Genomic DNA, 25330 nt, shown 5'->3' on the forward strand with positions numbered 1-25330 from the left:
AAACACAAGTTTCCGAATGGCTCTCCAGTTTTAAACGAGGTGAAATGTCAATTGACAATAAAGCTCGTTCCATACATCCTTGGACTGCCTGAACAGGGGAAAATGTCATGAAAATTTGTCAAGCCATTCTGGAAGATCGCCGTTGGACCATCAAAGAACTCGTGGAGTGGACTGGGATTTCATGGAGTTCCTGTCAGCGAATTTTAAATGAGGACTTAGGCATGAAATGAGTTGCAGCAAAATTTGTGCTCCGAGTGTTTGCCTTTAACCAGAGAAACTAACCAGGCGCGGGCTGGGAGGTATCAGCCCGGGGGGCGCACAGGCGGCCGCATCACATGACACACGCTGCGGCCGCATCGCGTGTCATGTGATGTCATCGCGTGTCATGTGCGTGTCATGTGATGCGGCCGCCTGTAATATAACAAAAAAAATTTGCATCCACGGCGGGGGGTGGGGGGAGGCGGCCGGCCTGAACAGCCACTAGACTGAGCGGCCCGGGTGTGCGCTGCCCCCCTGCCCCACGGTCCTGCCCGCCCCTGAGACTAATGCACCTGCCCACAAGCTACGTGTGTTGAGCAATTTTTAGCCTAAACAACATGATACCTTTGCTTCACTCACCGTAGTCACCCGATCTTGACCCCTGCGACCTTTTTTTTATTTCTTCGAATGAAAAAAAGACCGTAAAGGAAAATGTTCTGTTGATATTGAAGAGGTGAAACAAAAAAGGCAAAAGTACTAAAAGGCATCAACGACGATGAGTTTAAAAAATGTTTTGAGCAATGGAAAAACGTTTGGACAAATGCATTGATTCAAGTGGAGAGTACTTTGCAGGTGACTGAAGTTTTCAAATGGACAAATAAATACACTATTTTTTTATAAATTGATTCTGGTTTCTTTTGGGTACCCCCTCGTATACTGTACCTGTTTATGTCTTTGTGCCCCCCACTCCGCAGTCCCCCTTCCTAAACCCCACATCATCAACCCACCAATCTCATATCTCACCCACCACCTGCCAGACACTATTCTCCCTACCATTTAGTTTCCACCCTCTCTCCTATCAACAGTGCCTACTCTCCCTGTCTCCTCCCCCAGATTTCTAAGGCTTACACCCCTGATCTTCATTTTGTTGCACCTGCGCGCACTGCCCCTATGAGCTCCAGGTTGCCCAGCCCTTGTGATTAAGCTCCCACAGATTACGGGAGCACACATTGCTCGGTTCTCACATATTTTCCATTTCAGTACAGCAGATGTTATGGGGTGAGACAGATTTTCAGGGGGCACACCAGATCTTCACAGCGGATTGTGGGGAGCAGTAGCTGATAACCGACATCATTCAGCACAATTTAGAGGAACAAAGGGACCCCATGGACATGGGAACATTGACCTGTCTCCGGTGAGTATGACACACTCACTGCATTTTCTTTACACCACACGACAGTTCATGATGGTACAGTTCTGGCACTTCAGATGCTGACCAGGGTCTGCATGGTTTGATGAGGCTATTTCCCACCCATCATGGCTGGATAACAGCAAATCTCAATAAGCACTCAGCCACAGAGGCGACAGGGTTCAGTGGGCTATTACATCCCTGACGATGGTCATTGGGGTAGAGACTTATAAGTCATGCTTCAATTTGCTGGCAGGCCTTTTAAGTCTTTTAGCAGCTTCCATAGAAACCGACCCCATGGCAGGCTAGAACTTGCTTCTTTATCTCCATCTGAGAAGCGGCGCTGTGAGAAGGAATTAGTATGGCATCAATATGCCGACCATTTTCTAGTTGATCTCAGTTGCCAAACAAGCTTAGCGCTGAGCACGGATGTGGAAATCTGGTTGGCCTTGCTGTTGCCTGACAGAGTCACCGTGCTCAATAACATTGGGACAACGTTTCCCTCATGGAAGGGTCTTGGTGCTCCAATCAAAATGTGTTTTTTGCCTTTTAATACCTCTAACTAAAACTCTGTACCTCCACACAATCACAACTAAAAGGGTTGATTTTGTAATTGATTACCTCATATGTAGGCATTTTCTTTTTCATTATTTCATTTTTGGCTATATATAGACAAAGTTGTAGGTGCATTTAACATCATTTGATTACAAGAAGGGAAACTATAGGTAATAGTTAATTTAACAAGTTCCTGATAAATGTTTGATACAAGTTTGCAACTACTCTCTATCTCCGTGTTAGACAGCTCATTCTTCGTATCTTTTGGTATATCTATCATTTACTGTGGATACCTCATGAAATTGCACAACTTTAATTCAAAATTGCACAGATAGGAGGAATAACCAGTTTCCAGGGGCTACCTATCACTTAGGGACTTGCTGAATATTGTATATAACTAGTCTATACATAAGGGAATATTTGGGGTCTTATTTTTAGCAGACTTTGACTTATCAATCAACAAGCAGACATAATCTATAGCTCTCCTACTGGTGCTATACCATTCTTGATAAGTAGTGATATGCAGTTGTCTCAATCTGATTTGATACAAATTTTCACATTATTTAAACTTGTGTCAATCAATATAGAAACTCACGGCTATTCAACAATTTTGCGATTGCAGACTGTAAATAGATCTTCTGTCAGTGGAAGCAAAATAATTTTCTCCATTATTTAACTTTCACTGATTTTTAATTTGGGGACATGCTTAAATCAGTTTTTGCACACTCTACACTGATTTCCATTTTGAAGATATATTAAAACAAATATTCTAGATGAATACTTGAAACATGAGAGCATTCTGAGGCCAACATTTGTGCACCACAGTGTAACACTTGTCTGCTCTTCTACTTTTGTGAAGCTATTCTGTTCTTAGTTGTAGCACCTCCCCGTAACTATACATACAGTTAAAATTAACTGAAATTATACTATTGCTACTATATAAATTCTAATTCTGGGGGTCAACTTCAACTATTGGATTCATAGATCGAGCTAGTGCAGCGTTGCTTGCCATGTGACTACATGTCACAGGTCTCAGAAACACCATTCAGATGATGGGTGTTTTGTTTCCATCAACTCCCATACAGACCCGACCATATGTTCAGTCACCTTATGTAAGAAGTATGTAGCTTTTAGTCCATGGGGAGATGTCACATATGTTGTTACACATGAAATTTTTCTCCTGACTTTAATTCATTTTCAACCAAGTTTTAAGCAGACCATTGAGTTTATTGATTCGACTTCTGGGACCCTTTCAATTAGGTTTAGGGCAGCTACTACTGTGGGTTTAAAATGGTCTTCAATTGATGCAATAAAGCATTTAGAAGGATGGAAGTCCAATAGCTACAGGAACTCATAGCGCATTCTCAACACACTGCACGGTATAGGTAGCTTGTTACATACATGTTAATTGGGGGCACACAGATTATTCCAAATTCACAGATCAATGTACTGTTCAAGCAATATTTGGAGCTCATGGGTCTAGACCGGTCCTCTATGGCAACTATTCCTTTCGGATTGGGATGGCGTCTGCTGCAGCCGAAGTGGGTTCTTCCATCACAGTATTTCAGTCCCTAGATTGATGGAAGCCAACACTTATAACACTTACATCAGGCTCAAGAGATAAGGGTCCTAGCCCGACTCTCTAGTTTGGATATGGGTGGTAGGACATTCCTACATGTACTGAGCATCCAGAAACAAATGGGCTCCTGTCGGGGCTGCATTCTCCCACCCAGTGGAAGTGCTATTGATGGATAGGATGGGGTTCGGATGGCTGTCCCTTATCCCTCTGTTGTCAGCTAAAATAGTCAGGGAAAGCCCCCAAACATGCTGGTCATTCATCTGGGGGGTTATCGACTTGGGGAAGAGATAATCTTTGGTCTTATTGCTCTCCTTCAGGTAGGATTTGTGTACAATTCAGGCATGGTGGGCAGCAGTAAAGTTGTGCTGGTCTGATGTAATTCCCCGGCTGTCCTAGAGGGTCAATTTTCCGGACTCCATCATGAGGACTCCACTTAAGAAGGTCACTCGGTCCACGGCGCACTCTTTAGGTCACTTGGAGGGAGGGGTAGTTATTGACCACCCCTTAATCACAGTGGAGGGGGTTCACTTATTTAGATCTGATGGAGTTCACCTTACAGATGAGGGTTTATGGCTGTTTAAAGAACAGATATATTGGAGGCAAGGGATTTTAGTTCAATCACTTGGTGGTGGGCTGTGTGTCCTTTAAAGGACCACACCATTGGCAGGAAAGCATTTCAGTCACTGACTAATTCATACGGTGCCTCCACTGACTGCAATTCAAATGGTTCCTTAGAAGGGGACAGGTCACATTATTGTGAGTCAAGAGTGTGTGTAGATTTAGCAGCGGTCAATCATAAATATTTTTATCCTGGGTCCAGTGGTTTAATGGCAATGTGGCCTTCCGCTGTTTGGTTTCTTCTTTAGTTGTTAGCTGACTTGCATTGTAATCTCCACCACCATTCTTGTTTAATAAAACTGTGACCTTTTGCCAAATTTAAATTGGTGTCTGTGTTTTTTTAATCATTTAAAGTAATAAGACTTAGCATGCGAAAGAGGTTTAGGTGCAATGACAAAGAGATATCAATGCTATGCAGTTTATATATTTCATGTAAAAAAAATGAAACATTGTTTCTTAACATATATTTTATTAATGATTACAGTATTAATAGTTGTAAAATAATTTTATAAAATTCTTTTCTTTGCATGTGTTCTGATGAGACTTGATACTGCACATGTGCAGGTGCGTATCCTGTCTGTTTTGTTTGTCTGCATACGACAAATAACATATAGTCAGAATGTACTTACAGCCAAATTCAAAAGGAAAATTCAATATTAACTTACCATTGAAACCCATTGTCCTAAGCACTCTATGATCTAAAATGGGTAAACTTAAATTTTCCTTAAAATACTATACTATAGTAAACTCTCAGTAATGCTTCTTAAATTTGGCATGTCAGGTAAACATTTATTATATACTTTATGCGTCGAAACAACCCTGAAGCAATTCATAAGCATCTTTATTTCATAATCAGTAAAAAATAATCCCTGGTTTCAAAGTAACTTTTTCTATGTGTTTTGGGTTTTGGGTTCTGATTACCTTAAGGTTTTGGGTTCTAATGGGTTTTGCCAAAACACCCCCCTCAAGGTTTTGGGTTTTGGGTTTTGGGTTCTGATTTTTTTTTTAAAAAGCATAAAAACTGCTAAAATCCAGTTTTTTTTGTTTTTTTTCACTCTTACGCTATTATTAACCTCAATAACATTCATTTTCACTCATTTCCAGTCTATTCTGAACACCTCACACCTCACACCTCACAATATTGTTTTTAGGCCAAAAGGTTGCACCGAGGTAGCTGGATGACTAAGCTAAGCTACACAAGTGGGCAGCACAAACACGTGGCCCATCTAGGAGTGGCACTGCAGTGGCAGACAGGATGGCAGTTTGAAAAACTAGGCCCCAAAGAGCACATAATGCGGCAGGATCATTGAACTTATATAGCAGTACCACTGGACTTATAAGGCAGGATCAGTGAACTTATATAGCAGTACCACTGGACTTATACGGCAGGATCAGTGGACTTAAACAGCAGTACCACTGGACTTATACGGCAGGATCAGTGAACTTATATAACAGTACCACTGGACTTATACGGCAGGATCAGTGAACTTATATAGCAGTACCAATGGACTTATACTGCAGGATCAGTGAACTTTGTTATATAGCAGTACCACTGGACTTATACTGCAGGATCAGTGAACTTTGTTATATAGCAGTACCAATGGACTTTTACTGCAGGATCAGTGAACTTTGTTATATAGCAGTACCACTGGACTTATACTGCAGGATCAGTGAACTTTGTTATATAGCAGTACCAATGGAATTATACTGCAGGATCAGTGAACTTAGTTACATAGCAGTACCACTGGACTTATACTGCAGGATCAGTGAACTTATATAGCAGTACCACTGGACTGGACACAGGACAGCACCACTGGAATTATGGCAGCACCACCACTGGACTGAGCAGGACAGAGCACAGGACAGCGCCACTGGACTGAACAGGACAGAGCACAGGACACCACCACTGGACTGAGCAGGACAGAGTACAGGACAGCACCACTGGACTGAGCAGGACAGAGCACAGGACACCACCACTGGACTGACCAGGACAGAACCACTGGAATGAGCAGGACAGAGGACACCACTAACACACCCTCCCTCTTCCCTTATCAATGCCCGAGTGAAGATGGCGGCGGCAAGCGGGGACTAATATGAATCCGGATTTCGCGAGATCCGACGGCGGGATTATGAGGTTTTGTCTCGTTTTGGACTTATACTGCAGGATCAGTGAACTTTGTTATATAGCAGTACCACTGGACTTATACTGCAGGATCAGTGAACTTTGTTATATAGCAGTACCAATGGACTTTTACTGCAGGATCAGTGAACTTTGTTATATAGCAGTACCACTGGACTTATACTGCAGGATCAGTGAACTTTGTTATATAGCAGTACCAATGGAATTATACTGCAGGATCAGTGAACTTAGTTATATAGCAGTACCACTGGACTTATGCTGCAGGATCAGTGAACTTATATAGCAGTACCACTGGACTGGACACAGGACAGCACCACTGGAATTATGGCAGCACCACCACTGTACTGAGCAGGACAGAGCACAGGACACCACCACTGGACTGAGCAGGACTGAGCACAGGACAGCACCACTGGACTCAGGAGGACAGAGCACAGGACACCACCACTGGACTGACCAGGACAGAACCACTGGAATGAGCAGGACAGAGGACACCACTAACACACCCTCCCTCTTCTCTGATCAATGCCCGAGTGAAGATGGCGGCAGCAAGCGGGGACTAATATGAATCCGGATCTCGCGAGATCCGACGGCGGGATTATGAGGTTTTGTCTCGTTTTGAGTTTTGCGATCGGCGGGAATACCCGAACAGTGCTCGGATCGGGCTCGGATCGGCACTGTTCAGGGGTGTTCTGATTTCTACAATCCGAGCCCGCTCATCCTTACACTTTACCAGTGTAAAATATTTACTCTGATACATTATCCGTTTCTTACTATGCATTTCAATATATTGCTCTGCAAATATTTCCTACACACCCTCCAATCTTCTATTATTCCCTCAAAAAGAACAGATTTGTGTCCTTAATGCTGTCATCCAAATATTTTGAGAAAATAATTTACACATTATGGCAATGTTACACTTAAAATTGCTTGCTTGTTTGTTAGTGTTAATATTATGCAATATAATGTAACTTGTAATGTACTGTTAACAAATTATATACTATATTCATCTCAGGGTCCTTTCATTAAATGTCTAAAATGAACTAAAACAAATTGATAATTTTGTTGTTGAAAGCATATTCATGTTTGATATTTGCACTGAAGCCTTTTTTGTATTAATAAATGTTCTTCATCTCTGAAAACAATAACTGGGTTTGTAAGCCTTTTAACCATTGAAAAAAATAATAGCTTTTTCGGCATTAAGTGCCTACATAATGTCTGACACCAAATGATAAACTGTGACCAGGAAACATTTATGAGAGTATAGGCAACCACATTTAACATTTGCATATCAATGGAACTCATATTAATCCCTGTTATTATAACTCTGAACACTCAGTTACTATCTGCAATAGGTCACCTACATTATTATTACACAGACTGTCACTTTAGAGTAGAAACCATCCTGAGCTTGTCATTAACATGCATTCCAAAACACAGGACACACAAATTTCTAAATGTTTGTAATTATGAAAATGAAGAAATTTGTGTCCAGAACTTATTCTTATGCATCCGTGCAAATAAGAACACATAAAGTGTCTAGAAAGCACATTAAACTCCAGGAAAAATTAAGAGCATTTTTTATTTATTTAATTATTTTTAATACCATGGGTGATGTGGAAGAGCTGATCTGGGTCATATAAGACTCAGGACCTCTCATGCATGCAGTAAACCCATTGATCATGTCACTGGAATTTCCTGCTGACTCCATACGAACACTGTGATCCATGCATTCAGGACGTTATTAGGTAACTTGAGTGATGCTTAATTGCTTTATGAGTATGAGACAAGTTCGGTCTTTGTTAATTCTATATAGTCAGATTTGTTATAAAAATTAAGGGAAAATTAACTGCTCTACCCATCCAAAGTACTGGTACAGTGCACAATCAAGTGATCCACTCTTATATATATATACCCTCATCTCAGTTCTGGTAGTTGAAAATTTGAATTCCTCTGAGAATTTGGGGAAAAATGTTGAAACTATCAGCTGTTCAAATATACAAGGAACTCTTATTAATTAAAATGTCCAGCAGAATAGGGTATTGTAACATGTGGTCCAGGACAAACCTCATATCTCTAAGCTCAGGTGTGATTTTATATGTGCTGCCACGCCAAGCCCTGGGAGATGTGTGTCATATGCTCCAAGACTTGGGATTGGAGTCCTTGGGGTAAATATATCAATGTCCAATTTTTTCAGCAATTTAAAATTGCGGCAAATCGCGGATGATAACCCAAGATTTTAGTCCCCAAGTCACCAGATGTATTAAGCTGCGATTTTTACTCTGATATTCAAAATCGCTGGTCATCTCTAGCGATTTGCTGCGATTTCAAACACTCTTGTGTTTACCTAACTCTCCCGTGTTTAGCAAACCCTCCTGTGTTTAGGTTAAAAATCCCATAGACCGGCGGTTCCCAAAGTGTGCGCCGTGGCTCCCAGGGGTGCCGCGGCGCTGTCACTGGGGTGCCGTGGGCCAAGCAAAAAAAAAAAGAAAGAAAACAGAAACTTACCAATCCGCGCGGCGCTGGGACCCAGCAGCCTCCTCTCTCCCGCAGCTGTCACTGACGTCATTCAGTGACATGGCAAAGGAGGAGGACAGAGGGCAGAGGAGGAGGGGGACAGAGGGCAGACCAGGAGGACAAATGGCAGAGGAGGAGGGAGACAGATGGCAGAGGAGGAGGGGGACAGAGAGCAGACTGAGGGCAGAGGAGGAGGAGGACAGATGGCAAAGGAGGAGGACAGAGGGCAGAGGAGGAGGGGGACAGAGAGCAGACCGAGGGCAGAGGAGGAGAAGGACAGATGGCAAAGGAGGAGGACAGATGGCAGAGGAAGAGAGGGACAGAGGGAAGAGGAGGAGGTGGACAGAGGGCAGAGGAGGAGGACAAAGGGCAGACCAAGAGGACAGAGGGCAGAGGAGGAGGGGGACAGAGGGCAGAGGGCAGAGGGGGACAGGGGGGGGGAGGGGGACAGAGGGCAGAGGGGGACAGAGGGCAGAGGAGGAGGACAGAGCAGAGGAGGAGGACAGAGAGCAGAGGAGGAGGACAGATGGCAGACCAGGAGGACAGAGAGCAGAGGAGGAGGGCAGAGGAGGGGGACAGAGGGCAGACCAGGAGGACAGAGGAGGGGGACAGAGAGCAGAGGAGGGGGACAGAGGGCAGAGGAGGGGACAGAGGAGGGGGACATATGGCAGAGGAGGGGCCAGCGTGACAGAGGGCAGAGGAGGGGGCCAGCGTGACAGAGGGCAGAGGAGGGGGCCAGCGTGACAGAGGGGGCAACGTGAGAGAGGGCAGTGTGTCTGGATGCAGAGGGGGCAGTGTGCCTGGTTGCAGAGGGGGTAGTGTGCCTGGTTGCAGAGGGGGCAGTGTGCCTGGATGCAGAGGGGGCAGTGTGCCTGGATGCAGAGGGGCATTTTTGCATACAACTAAATAAGTATTTCTGTCGTGACCTAAATACTTATTACAACTTTTTGACCCAACTACCTCTAAAACAGGACTGTTCAGTTATTATTTTGGAGGGGTGCCTTGAAAAAATTTGGAGACTCTAAGGGTGCCGCGAACTGCAAAAGTTTGGGAACCACTGCCATAGACAACACGCTGCTTCCTAGCTGTGTGATTAGTAAACACATGTTCTCAAACATGTTCCTCTGTGCATCAGCTTTTTTATCACATGCCTGTAATGGCTAGCAGCTATTATCATAAGCTTGCAGAACTAGTGGTAGAGATCTTTGCCTATAGCAGCCACATTTCCCCCAGGTCTTAACTAGGGGTGTGCACCGGCCACTTTTCGTGTTTTGGGTTCTGATTAGCTTGAGGTTTTGGGTTCTGATTGGTTTTGCCAAAACACCCCACTAAAGGTTTTGGTTCTGATTTTGGGTTTTGGGTTCTGATTTTTTTTTAAAAAAAGCATAAAAAGTGCTAAAATCCATATTTTTTTTTTATACTCCTACACTATTATTAACCTCAATAACATTCATTTCCACTAATTTCCAGTCTATTCTGAACACCTCACACCTCACAATATTGTTTTTAGTCCAAAAGGTTGCACCGAGGTAGCTGGATGTCTAAGCTAAGCGACACAAGTGGGCGGCACAAACACGTGGCCCATCTAGGAGTGGCACTGCAGTGGCAGACAGGATGGCAGTTTGAAAAACTAGGCCCCAAAGAGCACATAGTGGCAAAAAAAGAGGTGAAAGATGGAATTGTCCTTGGGCCCTCCCACCCACCCTGATGTTGTTGAAATAGGACATTCGCACTTTAACAAACCAATCATTTCAGCGACAGGGCCTACAAAACTGTGGCTGAAATGATTGGTTTGTTTGGACCCCCACAAAATGAGCTGGCAAAGAAAAAAAAGAGGTGCAAGATGGAATTGTCCTTGGGACCTCCCACCCACCCTTATGTTGTTGAAATAGGACATGCACACTTTAACAAACCAATCATTTCAGCGACAGGGCCTACCAAACTACTGTGGCTGAAATGATTGGTTTGTTTGGGCCCCCACACAAAAAAAGCTACTCATCTCTCCCTGTACAAACTAAACTGGCTCTACTGAGGTAAGATGTCGTCCTCATCCTCATCCTCTGATTCCTCGCCCCCTTCAGTGTGTGCTTCCTCATCCTCACACATTATCAGTTCGTCCCCGCTGGACTCCACAATCACAGGTCCCTCTGTAGTCTCTGGAGGCCAGTGCTGGTCTTGATTGAAGAATTGATAATTCATTTTTATGAACATCATCTTCTCAACGTTTTGCGGAAGCAACCTCCTTCGCCGCTCACTGACCAGGTTCCCCGCTGCACTAAAAACTCTTTCGGAGTACACACTGGAGGGGGGACAACTCAGGTAAAATAGAGCCAGTTTGTACAGGGGCTTTCAAACTGCCCTTTTTTCCTGCCAGTAAGAATAAGGACTGTCTGACATGTCTACTTGGATGGTGTCAGCAAAGTAATCCTCCACCATTTTTTCAATGGTGACAGCATCCAATGCAGCGACAGTAGACATGTCTGCAATGGTTGGCAGGTCCTTCAGTCCGGACCAGATGTTCTCAGCATCCTCGCCAGCGGGTCGTTTATGAAATCTCAGCTGTTTCCTCGCAGCCACAGGTGTGGAAGAAAATGAAGGAGGAGCTGTTGGCATGTCACGGTCCTTTTCAGAGAACCATCTGCTGACCAGAAGGTCTTTGCACCGCTGTAGACTTGTGTCCGCCGGAAACAGAGACACAACATACGCTTTAAACCGAGGATCGAGTACGGTGGCCAGAATGTATTCCTCTGAAAAGAGTGACCTCCCTCGGATCCTGGCAAAGCGGACGAAGGGCTTCATCAACACGAGCTACATGCTTTGTGGAATCGCAATGCTTTAACAGCTCCTCCCTCACTTTCTCCAGCTGCTTCTGCAACAGCCTGATCACCTGACTCAAGCTGGCAGTGTTGGAACTGACTTCTCTTGTGGCAAGTTCAAATGGCTGGAGAACCTTGCACAACACGGAAATCAGTCTCCACTGCGCTTGACTCAGGCGCATCCCCACTCCTTGCCTATGTCGTAGGTGGCTGTGTAGGCTTCAATGGCCGTTTGCTGCTCCTCCATCCTCTGCAGCATATAGAGGGTGGAGTTCCAGCGCGTCACAACCTCTTGTTTGAGGTGATGGCAGAGCAGGTTCAGGCTTTTTTGATGTTGCTCGAGTCTGCGGTAGGCAGTGGCAGAATGCCAAAAGTGTCCAGCAATTTTGCGGGCCACCGCAAGCATATCCTGCACACCCCTGTCACTCTTCAGGTAATGCTGCACCACCAAATTTATTATGTGGGCAAAACATGGCACGTGCTGTAAATTGCCCATATGTAATCCCCGCACAATGTTACTGGCGTTGCCCGACACCACAAATCCCCAGGAGAGTCTAAGTGGGGTAAGCCACTGCGAAATTATTTCACTCAGTTTCTCTAAGAGGTTGTCAGCGTTGTGCCTCTTATTAAAACCGGTGAAACATAACGTTGCTTGCCTTGGAACGAGCAGGCGTTTTGGAGATGCTGCCACTGATGCTGCTACTGCTGTTGCTGCGGAAGGCGATGCATCTACCCAGTGGGCTGTCACAGTCATATAGTCCTTAGTTTGCCCTGAACCACTTGTCCACATGTCAGTGGTTAAGTGGACAGTGGGTACAACTGCATTTTTCAGAGCACTGAGGACACTTTTTCGTACTTCTCTGTACATCCCGGGTATGGCCTTTCTAGTGAAGTGGAATCTCAACGGGATTTGGTACCGGGGACACAATACCTCCATCAACCGTCTAAATCCCACTCCACTGATGGCGGACACCGGACGCACGTCTAACACCAACATAGCTGTAACTGCCGCAGTTATCCGCTTTGCCATAGGATGACTACTGTCGTACTTCGTGCTCATGGCAAATGACTGTTGTACGGTCAACTGTTTAGTGAAAGACGTAGCGTTCTTATGACTTCCCCTCTGGGAAGATGACCGACTACCAGCAGCAACAGCAGCAGCGGCAGTAGTAGGCGTAGCGCTGCAGGATCCTCCGGAAGAATCCCAGATTGAAGAGGACTCAGTGTCACGGGCACTAGGAGTTCTGCCCAGGATTCACTAGTTGATAATGCTTACCAGAGGGGCGGGGTTTACACAGCGGTCCTCTGGCAGTAGGGTGAATAGTAGGAACATATATAACAGCAGATGGAGAGAGAATGCCAATGGAATAGATGAGAGTCAGTGACTTGCAGCTATACTGGTAGGAGAGTCAGCGACTTGCAGCTGTACTGGTAGGAGAGTAGAGTGGACGTGAACAGGTGAAGGAAGGTAACGGGAGAGTCAGTGGTCTCCGTATAGCAAGTTGTACCACTGCTGTGAAAGGAAGACTTGTCCAGGTGAAGGTAGGTAGCGGGAGAATCAGTGGTCTGCGTATAGCAAGTTGTACCACTGCTGTGATGACAAGACTTGTCCAGGTGCAGGTAGGTAGCGGGAGAGTCAGTGGTCTGCGTATAGCAAGTTGTACCACTGCTGTGAAGGGAAGACTTGTCCAGGTGCAGGTAGGTAGTGGGAGAGTCAGTGGTCTGTGTATAGCAAGTTGTACCACTGCTGTGAAGGGAAGACTTGTCCAGGTGTAGGTAGGTAGCGGGAGAGTCAGTGGTCTGCGTATAGCAAGTTGTACCACTGCTGTGATGAGGTGAGGACTTGTCCAGGTGCGGATAAGTGGAGGAGTGATAAAAGTCTATAACTGTATAAATACAATTGGAGAGCAGAGGAGCTAGTCCCAAACAGATATGCAGCGTCACAGCTAATAGTCTATAGTGGGTATGTATACCGCTGCTGAGTGGAGAGGCTTGTCCAAAGCGGATATGCAGGATATCAACTGATAGTCAATAACAAGTATGCATATCGCTGTTGAGTAGAGAAGCTTGTTCAAACAGATATGCAGCATAACGGCTAATAGTCTATAGCGGGTATGAATACTGCTGCTGAGTAGAGAAGCTTGTCCAACGAGGATATGCAGGCACAGCAGGAGAGCTGAGAGACTGTAGCAGGTATGGGAACCACAGGTGAGCAGAGCAGGTAATCCAGCAGACAGCTGAAGACACGAGCAGGACACAGGAGTCAGTGACACTCAGTCATGCCGGTGACATGGCCTGCAGGACTATCTACAATCGAGATCGAGGAGGAAGTTGACGAGGAGGGTGTTGCTGGTGTGGATACAACAGGACCAAGGGATTTAGGTGTCCCTGGACTGCTGACGGTCCTAGCCACAGGTCCTGAACTAAACACTGAATTATGAAGGTTCTTCAGGTGATGTATAAGGGAGGATGTCCCTAGGTGGCCAAGATCCTTACCCCTGCTTATTTGAGCTTTACACAAGGTACTTATGGCCATACATTTGTTGTCCGGATTGGGATAGAAATAATTCCAGACCGAAGAGGTGGATTTTTTGGTCTTCTGCCCAGGCATGACGATGGGCTTTTTCATCCCATGCAAAACAACTGTTTCCCCCCCTGGTGCCTCATTTAAGATAACCACATCAGCATCCTCCTCGTCAAGTTCCTCCTCAGCGCCAGCTACATCAATATCCTCCTCCCGGTTTACAACATTCACACCTTCATTAGCCAAATCTGTAACTGGACTGTGGGTGATCCTTCCAGCATATGCAGAGGGCGTGCTGCAAATGGTGGAAGGAGACACCTCTTCCCGTACAGTGATGGGAAGGTCAGGCTTCGCAACCACCAACACCCTTGGACTCGCCTTGGGGATTTGTGATGCCATCTTTTTAGAAGGCAGAGTTGTTTGCTGTGTTGTTGATGACAGCTTAACTCTCTTAAATTTTTTAGAGGGGGGGGGAGGAAGAGGGCTTAGATCCTTGGGTGAAGCTGAACCACTAGTCATGAACATGGGCCAGGGCCTAAGCTGTTCCTTGCCACTCCGTGTCGTAAATGGCATATTGGCAAGTTTACGTTTCTCCTCAGATGATTTTAATTTACTTTTTTTGCTAATTTTTGTGAACTTTGGCTTTTTGGATTTTACATGCCCTCTACTATGAGATTAGGCATCGGCCTTGGCAGAGGACGTTGATGCCATTTCATCGTCTATATCATGACTAGTGGCAGCAGCTTCAGCATTAGGAGGAAGTGGTTCTTGATCTTTCCCTACTTTATCCTCCAAATTTTGGTACTCCATTATATGCAGCACAAGAAAGTGTACACCTAAACCACACACACTCGGCAAAGCCTTTGAAAATTATATGCGGCACAGGAGAGTACCACTGGACTGGAGTTATACAGCAGAACCTATTTTTTGGTACAGCAGGAACAGTGAACGTAGTTTAATATTGCAGTAATAAAATTTCTGGACTGCAGGAACAGTGAACGTAGTTTAATATCGAAGTAATAATATTTCTGGACTGCAGGAACAGTGAACGTAGTTTAATATCGAAGTAATAATATTTCTGGACTGCAGGAACAGTAAACGTAGTTTAATATCGAAGTAATAATATTTCTGGACTGCAGGAACAGTGAATGTAGTTTGATATTGCAGTACTAATATTTCTGGACTGCAGGAACAGTGAACGTAGTTAGATATTGCAGTAGAAATTTTTTTTATACTTTTTTTAAAAACTTTTTATAATTTTTTTTTATTATTTTTGTATAATTTTTGTATAATTTTTGTATAATTTTTTTAGAATGTTTTTAGAATTTTTTATAACAATGGACTTAGCAGGACAGAGCACAGGACACAGCACCACTGGACTCAGCAGGACAGAGCACTGGACAAAGCACCACTGGACTCAGCAGGACAGAGAAGGACACAGCACCACTAAAAACCCAACCTCACGCTACCCTGATCAATGCCCGACTGAAGATGGCGGCGGCAAGTGGGGAATTTATAGAATCCGAGTATCGCAAGATCCGACGGCGGGATTTGGAGTCAGAGCCTCGTTTTCCTTTTTTCTCTCCGCCGGAAATGCCCGAACAGTGCTCCGATCGCCCTCGGATCCGCACTGTTCGAGGTGGGCTCGGATTACGATAATCGTTAGTCTTAACTCTAATGAAGTATAAGCTTATGGCCAAAATTGCAGCAGGGGGGTAGGTGGCGGTAGACAGGATGGAATCGGATAGTCAGGGCCAGGCCAAGATCAGAGGTCCGTAGCGAGATAGCGTGGTCAGGAACATGCAGTAGGTCAGGGCTGGCAGTGAACAGAAAGAACCAAGAAACAGAACCGAAGATCAGGACTAACAGAGTTTGTGCAAATTCCAGAATACAGGCCAGGGGTCACAACAGGAGGTCACTAACGAATCCAGCAGAGTGTCCATAGGACACAGAAATAGTGCAGGTTAGCAATCCTAACAGGAAACAGCATTGTAGATAAGACCTCCCTGGCTTATATATACATATGGACCAATGAGCAGCCTAGGGCATCACACCTGGCAATTATCTCCAAGAGTGCTAGTAAATCTATTTTGCAAACACTCCCGGCTACTGCCTAATACCGGGATGCGGCCCTAACTTTAGAGCATTCCGGACGTTCCGTATGTGATGGCTGGAACGGAAGAGGAAGTGACATTCCGATTGTCATGGTGACAGCCGGGATGCAACCAGACGGAGCAGAGTGAGTTGCGATGGCTCAGGCACCACTGCAACTTTTGAAAATGCCACCCCTGGCCCATAAGCTTTTCTCTTATATGCCTACTGCCCACCAGTTTTTCTCAATCATGCTATTTCTGCCCACCAGCGTTTTCACTCACAAGCCCCATTTACCTAAGCTTTTAATATTTTAATACTGTATCTATGCAGTTTAGATGATACTTGTATTTCTTTAGACTCAGCAAGTAAAATCACTATATTATCTTTATTATACAATATTTTGTGCACAGAGTTGCTGTCTATATTAATATCCTAAGGCTGTGGCAACTGCTGCTAGCTCAGCTGAGCTGCTGCTATTCTGGGCTATAAACAGAGGCCAGTGACCTATTCTCAGCCTCTCTGGGGACAGCGATTATCTTGTGGGAGTGAAGGGAGGGGAACCTCACTGTGCTGCTGCCAACTTCTACACAGTCAAGAGTGAGAGTATCTGTGTGTGTGACATCATTATCAATGGCCGCGCCCATCCCTGGTTTTATACAAGCTGTGCAGCAACTGCCTGTCGCCACCAGCATTAAGTAAATTAATAATGCCTCATTCAGTGATATGACAAGAGATGTAATAGGCTGAACACGTTTAAAATTATGGGGGGGGGGGGGTGTCTGTCATGAAATTACCCATTCAGTGTTAAGTCTCCTGCAGTGTCCAGCCAATAAGATCCACAGGGAGGGTCCACGTGTTTCTCTATACTCCCTCTTGTGGCAGGCTGAGCCTCTTGGTTTCCCGTATCATATACCTCCGTTCCACCCAACTTAATTATAGCTATATGTTATTTAGGTTATGCACTAACTTTTCTTCGCTAACAGAGGAGGCACAGTCGGTAGGAGAGTATCACAGTCAGTGACTAATAAGCATATGGTAGCATCAGTATTTGCTGGGCTCACTGCCCCTTCCGAATTATCATGACTCTTGGTCCTTTTGCGTGGAGAACCCCTTGGCATGCCTTGCGTGGGAGCGCCAGTGTCGAGTCCAGGAAGGGACTCGACATCCCCTCGGTAGCAGAATTTAACACCAGTCAATTGTAAAGAAGTTATAATTGGGACCAGTGGGAAATGGTCTGACCTTCCACTGTTTGGCTTTACATTTGGAATGCTGACTGCCCTGCTCTTAGCGCCACCAATGAGTTTACTTTCATTTAAATAAAATAAACCTTTGCCAACCGCATTTGGTGTCCCTGTTGGTATTGCATTGCAATACAGTAATAACAAATAACATCTGAAGAGGTTTGGGTGCATGAAAGAGAAACATCTACACTGTGCAGTTTATTATTATTGCTTGCCTCCAGCCTCAAGTTCACCCCCAGATTCTGGCACCCTAGGCATAAAATGTGAGCCACTGAGTCACAGTCTTGTAAACCTATATCTTCATGAGTGTTATTTTCTGACCTATAGTATCTATGTAGCCCCTATACCAGATGCTTATATTAGTTTATGAAATGATATACCCATCTTAAAATTTACTTATGATAACTGAGAATGGTATACTCAAACATTAAAAATAATATAGATTAATTCTTGGCCAACAGTACATTATATACAGTGCATATAGGAATGATCTGCCTCTTAGCCTGTTTACTTTGTGTAACAGATTCACTTTAATGAAAATATTATATAAAAAATATTTCTCGCCAAGCAAAGGTCCCAACTGTAAACCAGTGTATGAATAGAATACTGGATATGTCATTAGTATATGGAAAATTACAGACAGGTTTTTCTGTTTCTTTGCTATGGACACATTTTCTGAGGATGATAAATGTTCTCTGCGAGATTGGTCTCTTAATGATCTTTTCTGAAATTGAAACTCTCTTTCTTTAAAACAAACCTTGACATCAGACAGGTTTTTACTTTTCCATCTTGGAAATTCATCATCTTTGCTCAATCTCATGCCTATAGCTTGTCAGCATATTGTGTATAGCACACAGCTATGTTCTTTTGTCGTCAACCCCCACATATGAAAAATCAAACAACAAAGATCCCACTTTTACTTTCATGTTCAACAAAATAAACTAAATCTCAGAGTTATTTGTGCAGTGGATTCATTGGGGAAAACTTATTATTGGGATGAAATTGCAAGGTACTGAGAAAACTTACTATAAAAGTTTGTATTTTTACAAAAGTAGAAAAATAGAATTTAATGTATAGCGTGACATTTATCAAAATATGACATGGTTTTGTTTCTTTAGTTTACAATTATCTTTTTATGTCTGTTTTGAGAAATTCCGACTTATCCCTGTCATACAGTTATATTTTCTTCTAAAAAGAAGATACACATCTATAATAGGTACTGTGTTATACAATGTGTTAAACAATGGATGAATTTTTGAAGGCCAGCTAATTTCCACATTATACTTGCTTCATTAAGGTTTATTCATGCAGCTAATATTAATTAGTCTCAGCTTGACTAACATAATTGTTTTAGGCCAGCGTAGAGTTGACAACATGTTTGAACACGTTTGTTAATTTATTTTTTTTTTTAAAGATTTGGTTATTAAAGTTCATGAGTAATAGCTGCGGAAGCAGCAAAAAATAACATATATGTAGCTTTCTGCTCTATATGGAGATGAAGTAGAGCCAATTGAATAGACCATAGTTTTTAAAATTTTGCTAACAGAAAAGAGGTAATTAAGGGGGGTGAAAAAAAAAGGAGCTCTAGTAGGGAGAGAAAGTGAGATAAAAGTAGTAAGGAGAGAGGGGGGAAATAGAGAGAGCACGGTGGGAGAAAGGTAGGAGGTGGCGTGGCTGAGACTGCAGAGGGGAGAAAAAAAGGAAGGGGGGAGATTAGGTATGTTTTGGAGACAATAGCACTCACTATATTAGAGGAGGGGAGAACAGTAATGAAAGAGGAATAACCAAGGGTCCCATACTTCATTAAAAGATTTAGAGGAATTATTAATGATGCCCGTCATAAATTCCAGGGACATGCCAAGCGTGGCTGATAATTGACGAGAGGGGGGGAGCAGCTTGTTTCCAGTCCTTGGCTATTTGGCAGATGGTGGCTGAAATGATGTGATGTGCAAGTTTATTTTCATGACGAGTTACAGTGGGGAACCTGAGGGGCAGAAGGAAGAATTTAGGGTAGAGTGGAATGTCTATTTGGAGCAGGGATTGGATAATATTTTTAATGTCTAGCCAGAATTCGGCTAGCTTCGGGCACTCCCACCAGATATAAAGAAACGTGCCCACCCCAAAGCACCCACGCCAGCACCCAAACCCCGGAATCTGACAACATTGTGTGGAAGCAGGTTGGGACGTAGTGCCATCTGTACAGGAGTTTATAAACATTTTTCTTGATCTTAACACATATTGAGCTAGAGGCGGCATTCTCACGAATTTTGGCCCAATCATCCTCGTTCAAAGAGACACTCAGATCATGTTCCTATACCAATTTGTGATGGTCACAACTAGGTTTGGACGGGAGAGTGAGTTCAGTGTATATAGTGGAAATTAGGCCAGGCATGGATGCTCTGCGTAGACACAGTCTCTCGGTGAGCGAGTGGGCAGTGAGGCGTGATTTGACTGAGGCATGTAGATTGTGCATCTGAAGATACTTGCAAAAGTATTTAGTGGGGAAATTTCTGGTCAATTGAAAGTCTGAAAATTGTGGGAAGAGCTTCATTACCTTAACTCGTAGATTTGCAGTATGTATAACAGCTTGTTTGCATAATCACAGTGAAAATTAGTATATATGGAGGGGTGTTTTCATAGTATAAAATGCAAATGAAAAAAAAGGTGGACAGCTAAATAACATAGTACAGGGTCTCCCAAACCCAGTCCTCAGGGCTCCCCAACAGTGCAGGTTTCCATATCTCCTTGCTGGAGCACAGGTGTATTCATTACTGACTGACACATTGTAACAGATCCACAGGTGATCCTAATTATGTCACATGTGATCCGGAAAACCTGCACTGTTGGGGAGCCCTGAGGACTGGGTTTGGGAAACCCTGACATAGTAAAAGAAAATATTTTATTGGAAAGAGTAATGAATTCTAAGTGTAACATTTAGTGCTAATTTATGTAATATAGAGAAGTTATGTTGTGAAACAACCTAGGTGCTGGAAATGATGCAACACTTATTTTCCTTTATTGCTGGTTTTCCCTGCAAGAGCCTTAGATTCCAATATAGTGCATAATAAATAAATTTCATTGCAATTAACAATCTATTACAGATGTGGATTTACAGCATACATGCCATCTTTGAAGATTTCCGGGGGAGAAATCATGTGACAAGGGGTTGGTATAACAAGCCGAAATCCACGACATTGAATGGAGGGGGCGGAGCTTAATGCTGCGATTAAGCCACGCCCCCTCCATTCAATGCCTTGAACTTCTGCAAATGCGGGAGCTTTGCCTACTCTTCCGGGAGTCCCTGAGGACTCCCCGAAATTCGGGAACCTCCCGGGAATTCCGGGAGAGTAGGCAAGTGTGATTTGATTTAAAGAGAAGGAATGTATCTCACGGATTGAAATCCATACATATTACTCCACAAAGCTATTTGTGCTCTAAGCATATGAACCCCGCAGCTGCCTGGCTCAGGAGATTTGTTCCGGAAAAAATCATTAAATATATAGGGTTATGAACGTTAAATACGGAACGGATAGGAAGGTTAACATGCAAATGTTAGAAATGTAGGTCTACTGCTCGAATACAGTTTTCCTCTTTTATATATAATATCAATAACTAATTTTTGCACATTGCCAGTGCCCATTTGGGTATACACAAGAGTTAGCTGTCAAGATGGTGTCTACTGAAGAGAAAGAACATTTTTACTTCTGATGGGAGGAGCTTAATAGTGCTGTCCGAACCTTCTTTATCAACCTTGTATGACTTGTTTTCATATGTATGATTTATATCCTGTGTAGGGTTATTAACAAATTTTATCTCATTGCAAGCTTAACTTAAATTATTCCAATATTAGGACTCTGGTCAAACAAACAGGTCACAATCCTCTTGCAATGTATATTCATAAAGGAGCCTAAAATAAATTAAGACTTTTATGGTGATGTAGAACTGTCTGAGTTCAAATCAAGAAGAAGAGGCTGGAGAGCCCTGAGAACATGTCTTTATTATGTGAAATATACTGAGAACTGAAAATGTCTGCCAGATATTTCCTGTCAGCCAGCACTTCCTGTGCTCTCTAGAATTCCAGATCCATCCACAACACATTGCCCTTTAACTATGACCTCTTCATCCCCAACTCTTTTAAACTTATTACAATCACAGAAATATGGATTTCTTCCACTGATACTGCTTCCCCCACTGCTCTCTTTGATGTGGGCCTCTCAATCATCCACTCCATCAGAACTGATGACACTCCAGATGGTGGGGTGGGCATCCTCCATTCCACAGTTGTGCCTTTCATGTCATCTCCCCTGAGCACTCTCTTTCATTCTCCTGCCTAGAAGTCCACTCTATTTGTTTCTGCTGCCCCATCCATCTCATGTGTCACTCTTCACCACTACCTCTCCTCAGACCTCCCGTCCATCATCCTAGGTGATTTTAACATCCCCATCAACAACCCCAGAGACCCTGCATCCATTAAACTTCTTGCCCTTTCTTCCTCCTTTGACCTCTCACAATCGAACTTTTCACCCATCCACTGTCCCAGTCACTCCCTTGACCTTGTCTTCTCTGATCAATGTGTTCTTTCTGACTTCTCCAACTCTCCTCTCCTTCACTCTTTCCTCATCTCCTGCACTCTTTCCCATGCCCAAATCTACCCTTTCTAGATTCAATCTTGGTGTTCTTTGTCCTGCCTGCTATTTTAGCCTCTTCACTTGAAACTCTCCTCTCCCCTCTATATGTCCTAGCTTACCCCAACCAAGAGGCCTCCCTCTTGACTTTGCTGCCCCTGCATTTTCTACCCACCTCCACCGTTCTAAATCCCAGCCTTGGCACTATAAATTTACCCGGCTCCTTAAAAAATGCAAATATACCGCCCAACACACTGGAAGAAATCTCGATTATTTCCAGATTTCCTGCATTTCAAGTTCATCCTCTCATCCTACTGTTCCACCCTCTTCTTCACTAAAAAAAATAATTCCTCAAGTCTCTCATTTCTTCACAGTCTTCCAATCCCAGCGACCTTTCTACCACATTTAACACATTCCATTGCCGCCCTCCTCCCCTCCCATCTTTCCTTACTGCCACTGACTTTGCCTCCTTTTTGCACTCCAAACACAAAAACTCCTTCATTCCATCACTCCTCTGCCAGTCCACTCTACCACTCCACCTTCTTCTCCCTCCAGCCATCACATCTTGTGCTCCTTCCGCCCCACTACAGGTGACAAAGTCCATTCTCTTCTCAACCCTCAACCTGCCTCCTGGATCCCATCCCCTCTCACCTCCTTCGCTTCCTCTCTTCCACTGCCTGCTTCCACATTACTCACCTCTTCAATCTGTCCCAGTCCACTGGAATCTTTCACTCATCCTTTAAATATGCTTTTGTCCCACATATTCTTAAAAAAAACACTCTTGAACTCATCTCACAACTGTTTCAGTAGCCAACTCTCTGACAACTCCCTCCTTGATCCTGTCTAATCTGACTTCTGCCTCCTCCACACCACAGAAACTGCATTGATCAAAGTTATTAATGATCTCTCAACCAAATCCAGGGACCACGTCTCCCTGTTTATCCTCCTGGACCTCTCTGTGGCCTTTGACACCATGAACAGGCCCGGCGCTCCCATTAGGCAAGGTTAGGCAGTTGCCTAGGGCGCCAGGCTCTGGAGGGCGCCACAGATTAAAAATTCCTTTAAAACTGTGCGGCGACCGCTGACCATACCTTTCACAGCCACCACACAGCTTCGGATACATCCACAGGGAGGGGGGAGGGACTATTGCTCACCACCGCCGCCTCTCTGCTCCGTTGCTCCCCTCCACTCACCGACTGACTGTCGGGCGTGACATCATCATCACGGCTCGACAGTGTCAGTGAGTGGAGGGGAGCAGACGGAGCAGAGAGGAGGCAAGTTAAGGTAAGAAAAGATGCACATTTTCAAAATCGGTGCCCCCACCCTGCACACTTACACACTATTTTGTAAGTGTGCAGGGTGGGGGCGCCGATTTTGAAAATATGCCGGGGGGGGGGGGGGAGGTCGCAGGGCAGGGGGCGCCGATTTTGAAAATGTGCCTAGGGCGCCACGGAACCTAGCACCGGCCCTGACCATGAATCACCCTCTCCTACTCCACAGCCTTTACACCATTGGCCTTTCTGACACTGTGCTTTCTATTGGTTATACCTTTGGTGTTGTGAAAGGTGTTAGTGGTGTTAGGTGGTTGTGAAGCCAGAAACGGTTTTAACTTAAACAGATTGCTGTTTATTGAACGTGGTAACACACTTGATTATGCAGGTACTTACAGTTCGTAATGTTTCACAGTAAATCAGCAATCATGTTCATACAGTTGTATATATGCAGGTTATTGTATACAATCTTAAGCAGTTGAATATGCAGATGCAGGTTATAGCACTTTCAGTATGTGCACATCCGTGCAGTACTTATCTGTTGTGGCAAAGACTCACTATGACTTTTAGGAACTTATATTATATGTGGCACACAACTATTATAACTTCGACTATTCCCGTTCTCTGTATCGATGAAAGTGCAGCGCGAAAAGTCAAACTTCTGGTTTGCGGCACCAGTGCATGTGCAGTAGCGCATTTTGGACATTTTGTCCCGATCCAACTTCCGGTTACCACTAGACCACCAGGGATTACAGGATTGTCATGGAGACTAGGAGACAGAGCATTGCGCTCATCTTCTAACACTTTTGTGGTTCACCTCCTACCCTGCCTCCCTCTCTGGTTCCTCCTCCCCCCATCCATGCTCCCATAGGAATCACACAGGGTTCTGTCCTTGACCCTCTGCCTTTTTCTTTATACACCACCTCCCTGGGTGAACTCATCAGTTTCTTCAGCCTCAAGTACCACCTCTATGCCAACGACACTTAACTCTATATCTCACTTCCTGATCCCTTCCCTCCGCTCTCGGGTGTCCAGTTGCATTTCCACCATCTCCTCCTGGATGCCCTTATGTTTTCTCAAACTTACCATTGCCAAAACTGAACTCATTGTCTTTCCTCTATCAAGAGTCTCTTCTCGACCATTCTATCACTGTTGACAGCACCACTATATCTTCTGTTCCCCAACTCCACTGCCTGGATGTCCTTCTTGACTCCTTCCTCTCCTTCACCCATCACATTCAATCTCTTGCCCAATCCTTTTGCTTACAGCTCCGCAACATCTCCAAAATCAGACCTGTGCTCTCCCAAGATGCCACCAAACTCTTATCCATTCACTGATCATTTCTTGTCTCAAATACTGCAATCTTCTCCTTACTGGCCTCCCCTGCTCCCATCTGGCTCCTCTTCGATCTGTGCTTAGTGCTCAGGGCCGGATTAACCATAGGGCTAACTGGGCTACAGCCCAGGCGCCTCGGGCATCCAGGGGGCCCTTGAAAGTGCTCAACAGCATTATTGATCTGGCGGGGGCGCCCCCAGCCCGATCAATGCTGCTGAGCACTTTCACTGCGGTCCATCCCTGGCGTGCTGTAGTCTCCTTACTGAGGAGATCTCGTGGGTCTCACTCTCACGAGATCTCCTCAGTAAAGAGCGTACAGCGCGCCGGGGAAGGACTGCAATGCCAGGAGGAGTTAAGTGCCTTGGAGGCGGCTCGGATCATGGGGGGGCCCTCACGGGGGAATGGAGGCCCCCTTAGCCCAGGGGCCTCCATTCCCTTAATCCGGCCCTGTTAGTGCTACATCTAGACTTATGTTCCTCTCACAAATCCACATCTGCTTTACCTCTATGCCATGTATTACACTGGCTCCACTACCCTATAGAATTCTCTTTAAACACTTACCCTCACATACAAGGCCCTGTCAAGCTCCATTGTTCCCTACATCTCCAACCGCATCTCCATACATACTCCC

Source organism: Mixophyes fleayi, chromosome 7, assembly GCF_038048845.1.
Source record: "Mixophyes fleayi isolate aMixFle1 chromosome 7, aMixFle1.hap1, whole genome shotgun sequence".
Taxonomy (NCBI): Eukaryota; Metazoa; Chordata; class Amphibia; order Anura; family Limnodynastidae; genus Mixophyes; species Mixophyes fleayi.